Genomic DNA, 13,418 nt, shown 5'->3' with positions numbered 1-13,418 from the left:
TCTCTCTGCCCCGGGATGGGATCACAGGTCATGAGCACTCACCTGAATATTGGGTAGGAGGGGTGGGAAGGGAGGAGGGAACTGAAATGTTATGACTTGTGTTTACAAGTCACATCCTAGCTCATTCCCTGGTGAGATGGGGCATGTGAATTACATTAATGGGATTTAGGCTAGGTGGCGCTAGTTGTAAAGAACCCATCTGCCAATTCAGGAGATGTGGGGGACATAGGTTCGATCCCTGGGTGGGGAAGATCCCCTGGAGGAGGGCATGGCAACCCACTCCAGTATTCTTGCCTGGAGAATCCCATGGACAGAGGAGCCTTACGGGCTACAGCCCATAGGGTCACAAAGAGTTGGACACGACAGCGATTTAGCACACATGCACACACATAGTGGACACGGGAAGCAATGTGTTTGGGACCTTTTAGGCTAATCCACTACTGTTGTTACAGCTCTGAGTGTCCACTTGGAAGTGACCTTTCTGTTTTCCTGCTTCCTTGATTCCTGGTGTCTGAGGAGATGCTCCTGACCAAACAAGCGCCCACAATTTGAGGAGCTGAAATCTTTAGGCTGCAGGACTCTGGTCTGATCATTGGTGACTAGAGCCCCTGGCAGAGGAAATCAGCCTTCACCAGAGGTCCCTCTTGGGGTTTAGACCTGTAACCTCCCTCACAGCGATGACAACCCCCTCCCACCCCCCACCGCTACTGTCTAGCCTAATTGGCTGCTCTGAGGCTTTGGTCAAAACCGAATGCCTGACCAGAAGGAGTTTGCTGGTCTCTCCGGCCTGCTCTTCCATCTGGGGGCAGCTTGACTTAGTCTCAGTGATTAACAAGGTGGGAAGCTCCCACAGCCTCACTCAGTAAGTGGAAATGGTTTAAGAATGCAGTTGTGTAACCCTGAAGCATCTCAGCTTTATAGGAAAAGGCAGCAACTGTAGAATTGGGGGGGCATCATTATTCCCCCCAAAGCTACTGGCTCAGCAGAGCCCTTGGTGCACAGAGACCTCTAACTCGTCTGGGCGTGGTTTGCTGACAGATTAGCTGAGCTGAAACCCAGGGTCCTACTCTATTTTTACTTATTCCTGGGTTATACTAATGTCCTACATCCTTCAAAAATTATATACCCACAGGCTAAAGGCTCCTTTATTTGGAGTCCTGACTGTGGAAATGAATCACAATTGCTGATGCTGTTTGAATCATTCATGTAAATGCCTACACTAAGGGCCTGCTCTCCAAGGACAGTGACAGGACTCCTGGGGATGAATGAATCTGGATCGCTCAGATTCCCATCATTACCACTTGGATGTGTTATTGTACCAAACACAACATAGTCACTATTATAGGTCAGGCCCCAATATAGCTCAGATTCAGAGATTCCTCCCACCTGCTAGGCTTGGGACTCCTGCCAAAGGTAGACCCACCTGTCTACTGGTGAGACTGCCTACTGGCTCAGAGTATCGCCCCTTCCCGAATCCTGGCAGACAGGCCACATCAGGCTTTGACACCACCAGTTTTGACACCTTTTTAGGTTGTGATGTTGAAGTTCCAAGCAGATCAGCTCACTGAAGTCACATTATTATAGCCCTTGAAAAGAAGCTGTATACTGTTTTCGGGTTTGGGGCACATTTATAATCTAACAATGGTGTAGTTTTATTGTGGAAACCACTCAGCAGTATGCTAATGGTCAAGTTATTCAGCTGACTTTCCATGCTTCCTGTCACCCACAAGCACCTAGGACTGCATACCATGAGAGTGAGCTTCTCAAAAATAGACTAAAATTTCTATTGGCTCCACCCCCATCACCTCTCCTGATTTATACACCTTAATAAAGAAGTCTGTTACTGACTTCACTTGGTTGAAGAAAGTAATCACCTCCTTTGGGCTGCTTCCTGGGTAATGAACAGGATAAAAAGAATAGCTAAAAACGGAGCTACCATATGATCCAGCAATCCCATTCCTGAGCATATGTCTGGAGAAGACCATACTCCAAAAATATACATGCATCCCAATGTTCACAGCAGCATGGTTTACAATAGCCAAGACATGGAAGCCACCTAAATGTCCATAGACAAATGAATGGATAAAGAAGAGGTGGCATATTTATACAATGGAATATTACTCAGCCATAAAAAGAATGAAATAATGCCATTTACAGCAACATGGATGGACCGAGAGATTAACATACTAAGTGAAGTCAGTCAGAAAGAGAATGACAAACATCATATGATATCACTTATACATGGATTCTAAAATATGACACAAATGAACTTATCTATGAAACAGAAACTGGCTCACAGACATAGAGAACAGATCTGTGGTTACCAAAGGGGAAAGGGGGTTGGGGAGGGATAAATTAGGAGCTTGGGGTTAGCAGATACACACTGCTGTATGTAAATGGATAAATAACAAAGACCTACCGTATAGCACAGGGAACTATACTCAGTATCCCGTAGTAAACTACAAGGGAAAACAATCTGAAAAAGGAATATATGTGTGTGTGTATCTGAATCACTGTGCTGTACACACACATTGCTGAAACTAACACAGCATTGTGAATGCACGATACTTCAATCTATTGGCAGTCCAGATAACAAGAAGACCTAGAAAGTTCAGTTTTAGCTTTGGTTCAGCTGCTTGGGTCCCCTTGCCAGAGTGACGGGCTCCAGATCACAGGGATGAAGAGCTTTTGGTAGAGCATCTTCTGGTCCATTCCCCGCTCAGTGCCTCACCCAGGCCTGAGTGGGGAATAGAACTCACGTCTCTAAGTTTTATCAAAAGCCAGACCCTTGTCTTTCCTGTACCTGAGTTTTCTAGATGAATGGTATGAGCTAAATTAGGAGAGAACTGGGGAAAAGCTGACGTCATAGCTATTGAAACAGGTCATAGGTTCACGATGGTAGAAGGGGGCCATGATCCTGGTCCCTAGGGAGGGGCCCCCTTGACCGCAGATCAGCAGAGGAAGAATATTCTTGGTCTTTGTCCTCCAGAGCTGCCCAGAGCCTTTCTCATGAAGGAACAGGCCCTGTGCGGCTCTCCAAACTGTTCTAAATGCCTTAAATTGTACTGATTCTTGGGCCTGCCATTTCCTGCCAGACAACCCTGACTGTGATCTAATCACTGTTTCCCTTACACTGACTGATTCCATCAGCACCGCAGGGCCTGGCTCCAGCTCCTGCAACTCCTGCACAACTGCCTGTCTTCCCAGCTTCTCCTGTAGTGGCTCCTCGGCCTTTTCGTGTGCAGAATGGATGCCGTCGGCTGCTGAAGTCAGAGACACCGCCCAGGTCCTGAAGACACTGCACTCAGACCCAGCTCACTGGTCAGGGACCTTAGGAATGATGATAAAATTGCCGGGACTTTCTCCTTGAGGTCCTGGTGGAGGCTGAGCCATCACTAACAGGACCAGCTGGAGAGGGCTGGCTCTGTAAGACAGGCCTGGTGGTTGATGGACTTGTAATGCTGGCTGGGTCCAGAGTCCTGGGGGTCAGGCATGGTTAGGGTCAATCCTGCAGGGTGGTTTCACTGCCACTTGGAGTCAGATGGTAAAGAATCTGCCTACCAAGGCAGGAGACCCTGGTTTGATCCCTGGGTTGGGAAGATCCCCTGGAGGAGGAAAGGGCAACCCACTTCAATATTCTTGCCTGGGAAATCCCCTGGACAGAGGAGACTGGTGGGCTATAGTCCATGGGGGCACAAAGAGTTGGACACGACTGAGATGAAGTTGAAGCTTAAGCCAAATTGAAAAGATTTGGGCACAGTTTTCAATCAGATTAGTCCAAGTGCTATATTTGTAAAATACACCAAATGCCAGGATGGTGTGGATCTAGGAGTAGATTTTGTTGGGAGACAATTCTCTATGTCCCCTCATATTTGTGCCCATCTCATGACCAGAGGTTCTGACTGCCTTTGGTTCACACTGTCTTTTCAGGGATGTGTATATGGTTAGCTGCCTTAGAAATAGAGATAGCACCTCCCTCTGAAGCAAAGGGAGGCATGCTGACCATCTAGCAGAAAGGATTCAGCTCTTTAAGTTCAGGACTCCTGCCTGTAAGTCAGCCCACTACATGCACAGCCATGGTGTGGCCCTCTTTGTATCCCCCTGTGAGAACTGGCACTTGGGAAACTGGCCACTCTGGCTACTGCCACTGATGTGAGGAACCTGTGGTCCTTACCACTATCCCAGGGGTCTCATGTCTTCCATCAGCATTCTTGAGATGGCAGCAAGCTAACCTGTTGGTTTGCAAGCTGGATGTGGTTAGCATAGGATGCCAACTTTTTTCAAAATCGGAATATTTTATTTCTATTTTGCATAATCATCTAGGTCAAAGCTATCACTAGGGAATTTCAGTACATGTGTCATCACTGTCCCATCAAGGAATGTCTGTTCCTGAGTCGCAACTGCAGCATTTGGGCTGATAAATATACTACACTCAGTTTTCAAGACAATGAAATTTAATGCAATCCTACCATGAACTATAGGACTCTTGCATTAAATTTCTTTCCTTGTTCCATTTAAATATGACTTGATTCATGGTTTTGACAACTGTGTGTAGTTGTCAAGAACATAGGTTCTATAAAGTGAGGTTTGCTTTGATACAATGCTGCCATAGTACTGGTCAGAGATAGCTGTGTGTGTCTCTCTTGCAGGAGATGTAAGAGATGTGAGATCCCCTGGAGTAGGAAATGGCAACCCACTTCAGTGTACACACAGATAGCTGTGTGTATCTCTCTTGGAGATGACACGGTGGTGGTCAATTTGCATCCTGGAACTAGCTGAAGTACAGGCTTTAACAGCCCTGGGTTCAGTCTTCAGGTACTTGTATCAACAGCTCAGTTATTGTGAGTAATCTACCTGATGACTATAAGACCAGACAAAGTCCCAACTCACATCTTTGCTTTCTGTTTACAGAAGGAGTAATCTGGATTCCTAACAAGAGGGCAAGGCACAGGTCCACCCAGTTTGGATGGACAGGGTATAGGGAAAATAGTTTCTTTAGTTTCCTGCCCTGGGAAGGCTGTATATGGCACAGAAAATATTGGCATCACTAGGGTGAGCCATCTGCAAGGCTGCCAGCCGGTACTGTGTTAGCCTATGTTAACAGGCTAATCCTCAAAGAGACCCTGAGTTTTGGTGCCCACATGAGCAATTTATTTCTCACATAAGCAGTCATTAAGGGCCTGACAGACAAAGCTGTCTCCTCCATGATGTCCCCTGGGGAGAGGGTCCCCTCTTCCCATCAGGCAGATGGGAAAGAAAATGGGAAAGTCTGTGAGGTGGGTTATGTCTAGACTGGGAGGTGAGCACATCTCTTCTGGGGCTGGAACTCCAGGATGTGGCCAGCCTCACTGCAAGAGACATTAGGAAAAAGTGGGGTCCTTGGGTAATCACTGTGAGCTCTGGCACAAGCATTCACTGTGGCCCCACAGGGTACCAGGCAGTACCTGTCCACACCCTGCACCGCATGGTAGCTGGAAGTTCCAAAGAATCAGGAAATTGAGTGATTTGCCCAGATCAGGCTCATCATCCATGCTGCCAGAAGCAGTGTAACCTGGAAAGCAGGTGACAGTGGGGGAGAATCGTGATGTGGCAAAACCCACCAGATCCTCCAAGTGAGTCCAATGTCCCCTTCCCTCTCCCGAGTTAGGACGACCGCGGATGGTGCTCTCTGGACTGTGTCCATCATCTCTGGAACCTACTGGACCAGAGCCCAGAACCCTCCAGGGAGAGATGAAACACATCTATTATAAGCCTGGCGGTTCCCAGTTTGGGGGTAGGGCACCCCCGGGAGGACATAACCAAACAAAGAGCTTGTCATCACCTTGCAAAGGCAGGAAACGTCTCTCACGGCCAGGCTGTGTACAGTCAAGTCCATCTGCTGCAGTACAGGTTGTAAAGGGACCCTGCAGGGGTGCGGTCTTTCATAACCAGATGCTCTGGACAACCAGGGCTTGCATGCTGGGGGCTTCCCACTGCCAGCTGCACACTGAAGGCGGCGTCTTCCCAGATGGGTTTTGCACTAAGAGCACTGCCAAGGGACTGCTAACAGAAGCTCGTTACTGCCAAGGCTGGACGTCATCTGTAGCTACTGCAATCTGCTTGAGAACCTCTTGAAGTTTTCCACCTGGAGTTCCTGTTGTTCATTTTCCAAACTGGACATCAAGGGAGGGGAGCCGGGAGCGCTGAGCATGTGACTTACCCTGGGGACTGGACAGGAGTGTCTGAATGTGGACCACCTTTCATAGAATCAGTGGAGGAAGGGGGTGCTTGTTAAAGTTGCAGATTCCTACAAATAGCCACAGACTCATCAATTAGAATGACAGGGTCAGGGCCCAGAAAGCTGCACTGTAAACAAATGCCTCAAGAGGTTTTAATCAGTTTTCAATTCCAGGAGCCTAGTCTAGTCCCCTTCGAAGGGTTCGGTAACTCTGTTAGTGTTTACCCACTGGATGGCAGAGTCTGCTAACTGCATACACTGCTACAGACATGTGGATTGCTAGGTAAGCGTTGCAACCCACAGCTCCCTACTTCTTGGACCACAGCCACACTCACAGAAGTGGGAGGAACCTCAAGCTTCCTGGGCCCATCTCCCAAGCTAGATAGGTACGAGAGTTGATATTCCTGGTCCAGTCCCCTGAGTCTAAAGAAGATGAAATAGACTGTCCATGGTGGACCATGTACCATCAGGAAGAGAAAATGACAGTCACTAAGAATCTGTGCTATAGAGAGGCCACTAAACCACAGATGAAAAATGAAAAAGTAGAATCAGAGTCTAGAGATGACAGCCTATGGACCCACAGGGGTTTTCCTGCATTTGTGCTCAGTTGTACAATTGGTATCTTCAGCGCAACCCGTGATAAATCACAGTTTTGATTTGTATTCCCAGGCTCATCTCTGAAATGTGACTCATTTCCTTTGGTTTTTTTTTTCCTCTGCCTCTAAGATGAAGAGTTTCGTCTGATTCTCCTCTTCTTTTTTCCCAGCCTCCGAGCTTCACTGCTGGCTCATTCTCAGACCACATTCTCAACTCCTGGGATTACCCACCACCTTTTACATATTCCTGATGTTCAAATGTGATGGGAAAAAAAGAAAAAAAAATTAGTGTTGGGAAATGGACAATGATTTTTATGGTGGTGGAAGGAGGGTTTCTAACTATGGAAAGACAGGCAGGAAAATACTATAGATGCTGTAATGTACTTGGCAACATAAAGAGACCCCACTATTAAATAAGGTTATGTCTAAAAGAAGTCACTTCCTCCCCCCACCAAATCCACATACTTATGTAACCAATGAAACACAACTAATTCTTTTGGGTCACTTTTCCTGGCAGAAATGAGTAGAATTACACATAAATTCCCCTGGAGAAGGGAATGGCAACCCACTCCTGTATTCTTGCCTGGAGAATCTCATGGACAGAGGAGAGCCTGGTGGGCTACAGTCCACGGAGTCACAAAGAGTCAGACACGACTGAGTGACTTTCACTCACTCACTCACACATAAATTACATCTCCTCCGCCATTTTCACAGTCTTCCTCGTGATTCTGTGAGTTATCCAATATTCCTATGTTTCTTTTCCTTTTAAGCTTCTGTGGCTTGCAGTGCAGCACTTTGAGATGCACAGACCAAGATCCATTATAATCCTGGGGAAACACCCTTCCTCCAGAGAAGGGCGTGGTTGTCCACTGAAGTGGGCGGTCCTACATCATGTATCAGGTACATCAGTGGGATGTGTGTGAACCACACAGAGCAGTCAACAGCGGGAAAGAGACAGATATACCAGGTGACAGGACTGCCATCAACACCTTTGACCTCCGCGCTGCCTCCGAGCTTCCCTGCCTCTGATTTCCCTGCTGCTGCTTAGAAGACACTGGGCCCACTCAGAAAATCTGGGGTCCTCTCCCCGTATCAGTATTCTTGACTTAATCAGTGTGCGAAGTCCCTGTGGTCAGGTAAGGTGACATATTCCCAGGCTCTGGGGATGAGGACACAGATGCCTTGGAGTGGGGGGAAGATGGGGAGGCGGTGGTCTTTCTCCCGCAGCACAGCAGATGCTGCAGAGGTGGGAAGGACCACATCATAGCTCAGGACTCCCCATCTCACAGTCCACACTGCTGTGCCATTTTTTTATCACGTGAGAAAACTTAATTTCTCTAAAACCATCTTTACCTAGATTAGATTGGAAAAACCACAGACTTCTGTAGCAAGCCCAAAATGTAGGTTGAACAGCCTTGGAGAGTATGGCCAATTGTTTGCGGTATTTTTTTTTTTTTAATTGGTTTCTTGGCAGGGATGAAAATGAAAGCAACAAAGTCCAAGAAGAAAGAAACAAAGCAGCTAGATAAAGTGAATGCCCATTATTTTGGTGGATAGAACATAAAAACATACCCCAGGGTGGCTTGAATTTCATTCACTTAGGATAATAGATTGGCATCAGGCTAGAGCTGCTTCATTCTGCTTATGTTGGCTTCTATCTGCGGGGCTGGATTGACAATAAGGGGAAGGATGGGGGAACCACGGCTTTGTCTATAATGCCAGTTTTCTACAATGCCAGCGTGGGATGTAAGCGTTATCTCAAATACAGCATGTGTGGACATGGAGTTTTTACATTACATATGTAGAAACACATTTCTTAAATGGATCATAAAGTTCACATTCGGTGAGTATTTACATGTGTCAAGCACCAAAATATGTCCTTACATATATTATACATTTCCTCTCCATGACTGCCTTACTTTGAGAGGTTTAGTAAGCCGTCCACAGTAAGACCAAAGGCCAGAAGCTCTTTGAATCCCATTCTCTCATCCCCTTCATGGCATCTTCTTACAAGGGGAATGCTCAAAATTCATATAATTCAGACAGAAAATTGTTACTGACCAAAGTTCTTAGCTTCCTCGTGTGTGTGCTAAGTCACTTCAGTTGTGTTTGACTCTTTTTGACCCTATGCATGGTAGCCTATCAGGCTCCTCTGTCTATGGATTTCCCAGGCAAGAATACTGAAGTGGTTGCCATGGCCTCCTCCAGGGGTTATTCTTGACCTAGGGATCGAACCCATGTCTCTTAATGTCTCCTGCATTGGCAGGCATGTTCTTTACCACTAGCGCCACCTGGCTTTTTTAATCACTAGAAATTGATCAGGGGTCAGACAAGTAATTCAGGCCCATGTTGCAGCAGGAGGGAGTGAGAACAAGTAACAGGTTCCTTTGCTCACTCCTGGGGCTGGTGCCAGGCGAGCTGGTTCCTTATATCTGGTGAGAGTAGGAGCGTGTTCATGGGTGGGGCTGGCGGGGTGGCTTAGTGGTCTCCCCACCTCCTTTGTGGTATTGAGTGCAGAGGGCATGGGCAGCACCCTGCATTTGCTCCTTGCTCTTCAGAAGTGAAAGTTTGCTTTTGGTCTTAATGTATCTTTTGTCCATAATTTGCCCCAACTGCTGCATGCAGACAGTTATTTTTAGTCTCTGAATGTTTCTTTGCATTTTGTTGCTCTAGGAGATATTTATCCAGGTGCAAGCCCTGCAGTGAAGGGTCCCGGGTCCCAGGTCCCAGCCTGTTTCAGAGTCATGTAATAAAGATAGCAACTCCAATGCGTAATTAAATTGTACCGTATCTAAAATACATGCATACATGTTGACTCATTCAAGCCTTATCAAAATCTTCAGTTCAGTCACTCAGTTGTGTCTGACTCTTTGCAACCCAATGGACTGCAGCATGCCAGGCCTCCCTGTCCATCACCAACTCCTGGAGTTTGCTCAAACTCATGTCCATTGAGTTGGTGATGCCATCCAACCATCTCATCCTCTGTCGTCCCCTTCTCCCGCCTTCAATCATTCCCATCATCAGGATCTTTTCAAATGAGTCAGTTCTTCACATCAGGTGGCCGAAGTATTGGAGTTCCAGCTTCAACATCAGTCCTTCCAATGAATATTCAGGACTGACTTCCCTTAGGATGGACTGGTTGGATCCCCTTGCAGTCCAAGGGACTCTCAAGAGTCTTCTCCAACACCACAGTTCAAAAGCATCAATTCTTTGGCACTCAGCTTTCTTCATAGTCCAACTCTCACATCCATACATGACCACTGGAAAAACCATAGCCTTGGCTAGATGGACCTTTGTTGGCAAAGTAATGTTTCTGCTTTTTAATATGCTGTCTAGGTTGGTCATAATTTTCCTTCCAAGGAGCAAGTGTCTTTTAATTTCATGGCTGCAATCACCATCTGCAGTGATTTTGAAGCCCCCCAAAAATAAAGCCAGACACTGTTTCCACTGTTTCCCCATCTATTTGTCATGAAGTGATGGGACCAGATACCATGATTTTAGTTTTCTGAATGTTGAACTTTAAGCCAACTTTTTCACTCTCCTCTTTCACTTTCATCAAGAGGCTCTTTAGTAGTTCTTTGCTTTCTGCTGTAAGGGTGGTGTCATCTGCATATCTGCATTGTTGATATTTTTCTTGGCAATCTTGATTCCAGCTTGTGCTTCTTCCAGCCCAGCGTTTCTTATGATGTACTCTGCATATAAGTTAAATAAGCAGGGTGACAATATACAGCCTTGACGTACTTCTTTTCCTATTTGGAGCCAGTCTGTTGTTTCATGTCCAGTTCTAACTGTTGCTTCCTGACCTGCATACAGATTTCTCAAGAGGTAGGTCAGGTGGTCTGATATTCTCATCTCTTTCAGAATTTTCCACAGTTTGTTGTGATCCACACAGTCAAAGGCTTTGGCATAGTCAATAAAGCAGAAATAGATGTTTTTCTGGAACTCTCTTGCTTTTTCGATGATTCAATGGATGTTGGCAATTTGATCTCTGGTTCCTCTGCCTTTTCTAAAACCAGCTTGAACATCTGGATCAAAATCTTACAGAAGGTATTAATATAGAATTACTATTTATAAGGTCTTCATTTTACAGACAAGAAAAATGAAGGAAAATGATGTGACTTGCTCCAGTGTACACAGCTATCATGGAGAAGGAAATGCCAACCCAGTCTGGTGTTTTGACTGGAGAATCCCATGGAGAGAGGAGCCTGGTGGGCTACAGTTCACGGGGTCACAAGAGTCGGACACGACTTAGCGACTAAACCACCACCACCACAAGTTATGGGGCAGGTGGGGCAGGCAGTGGCCTGTTCCCCACAGTGCAGCAGATGCTACAGGTGACATCTCTTTGGATTCTTATCTACTCTATCAAATAATATAATACACAGGCAAACACCACCTGCTAGTTCTTTAGACACATGATGGAAAACAGCTACATCATAAGGAATGGGCTGTGGTCAAGGGGTCAAGGGTTGCCCCTCATCAGCTTGTGAGCCCCTCTGTCCTCAGGCCTCAGGTTCTCACATCCAAAATGAGCAACCCAAAATCTTCCTTACAGACCACAAGATCAAGAACAGGAAGTAATGTATGTGAAAGTACTTGGTCAACTGCAAAGGCTATTTAAATGTAAAGCTTTTTTTTTTTTTTTAAACTAAAGAGCATTAGACTCATTTCAGTGGAACAAATATTGTTTCACACTCCAGTCTTTTCAATAGGGTATTGATGCTTCTCAAGTGAAGCACCATTAAGGGCCCTTTGAATCTGGTTAAACCAGTTTAGGGCTTTTTTTTTTTTCTGCATTTCGGCTTGATATTTTTTATCTTGTGGAGGAAGGATCCTTCAAAATGCATTCTAAATACCATTTTAATAAATACATATGTTTGAGGGACATACTACAGAGTACATTCAATGCAATTATTTTACTTCAAAAGTCAATGAAAATTGTGGGGGAAAGATGGGGGAAGAGATAATTAGAGGGTTTGGAATGGACATGTACACACTGCTATATTTAAAATGGATAACCAACAAGGACCTACATAGCACAGGGAACTCTGCTCAATGTTACATGGCAGCCTGGATGGGAAGGAAGATTTAGGGGAGAAAGGATACATGTACATGAATGGCTGAATCCCTTTGCTGTCCACCTGAAACCATCACAACATTGTTAATTGGCTACACTCTAATATAAAACAGTTTTTTAAAAAAGCCAAAGCTATGGTTTTTCCAGTAGTCATGTATGGATGTGAGAGTTGGACTGTAAAGAAAGCTGAGTGCCAAAGAATTGATGCTTTTGAACTGTGGTGTTGGAGAAGACTCTTGAGAGTCCCTTGGAATACAAGGAGATCAAACCAGTCAATCCTAAAGGAAATCAGTCCTGAATATTCATTGGAAAGACTGATGTTGAAGTTGAAACTCCAATACTTTGGCCACCTGATGTGAAGAACTGACTCATTTGAAAAGACCCTGACATTGGGAAAGATTGAAGGCAGGAGGAGATAGGGACAACAGAAGATGGGATGGTTGGATGGCATCACTGACTCAATGGGCATGAATTTGAGCAAGCTCCGGGAGTTGGTGATGGACAGGGAAGCCTGGTGTGCTGCAGTCCTTGGGGTCACAAGGAGTCAGACCTGACTGAGGGTCTAAACCAAACTAAATGAGAATGAGAAAGATTTTATCACATCAGCATAGGATAATTTCAACTTTTTTTGTTGCTAAGAAAACATTCAGGGGAAAAAAGCTTATGCTCCATATAAATGGATGATTTGCTTAATTTTCATTATTTTAAACTCATATTTGTTAGAAAATTTGTATATTATTGTATATTTTAGTTAGGTTTAGATATTATTTTTAGCAAATGAGAAAAGAATAGAATTTGAAAAGTGAAAGGTAGACACAACAAATGATGATCAGATTGTCACCTGTCACTCAGAGCTTCCCACATGGTGTCCCGAGCTTATTCACTCACTGACCCCAGACAGTAAAGAGCAAAATCGGACAGGTCTTTAAGGTTTGTGAGATGCTTTCAAATAGGTCTCCTTTGATTCCCCTGGCACCTTAGCTGAGGAAAGTGGGCCAGGCACTGTTGTCATGATTATAAAGTGGGGTACTGGAAACCCCAGTTTACTTACCAAGCAGAAAACCGCCAAGGTAGATCCAATCGTCAGGCTGCCAGGTTTCAATTCTTTTCACTGCACATTTGCTGCCCGTGGACACACTGCATTTCTGTAAGGTGGACACTAGGCATTTTGTCACTTTAGAGGCTTTCACTGCCCTAAGCATCAGACTTGGTTTAAGCCATTTGCTGTTCACAATAAACCTGCGAGGCAGGTGGTATTTTTGTCTTTGTAGCACTGGAGTGTATTCATTTGTATTTTCCCCATTTGATAAGTGAGAAAAGGGTAGCCCAAAAAATTAAGTGACCTGCTCAATGTCACTCCTCTACTAAATGGTGAGAAATGGGCAATCTGACTAAAGAACTGGTACGACTAACGGTACAATACACTATACTGTTCCCATCGCTGACTTTGTTCTTTGCTTTTTCAATTAAGAAAAGATAATAAGTGTGGTATTCAAACAATTGGATCTGTGGCTCCCATTCTCCCTTA

This window comes from Cervus canadensis, chromosome 1 (assembly GCF_019320065.1).
Source record: "Cervus canadensis isolate Bull #8, Minnesota chromosome 1, ASM1932006v1, whole genome shotgun sequence".
In the NCBI taxonomy this organism is placed as follows: domain Eukaryota; kingdom Metazoa; phylum Chordata; class Mammalia; order Artiodactyla; family Cervidae; genus Cervus; species Cervus canadensis.
The sequence above is the reverse complement of the archived record's forward strand: the minus strand, read 5'-3'. Positions refer to the sequence as shown.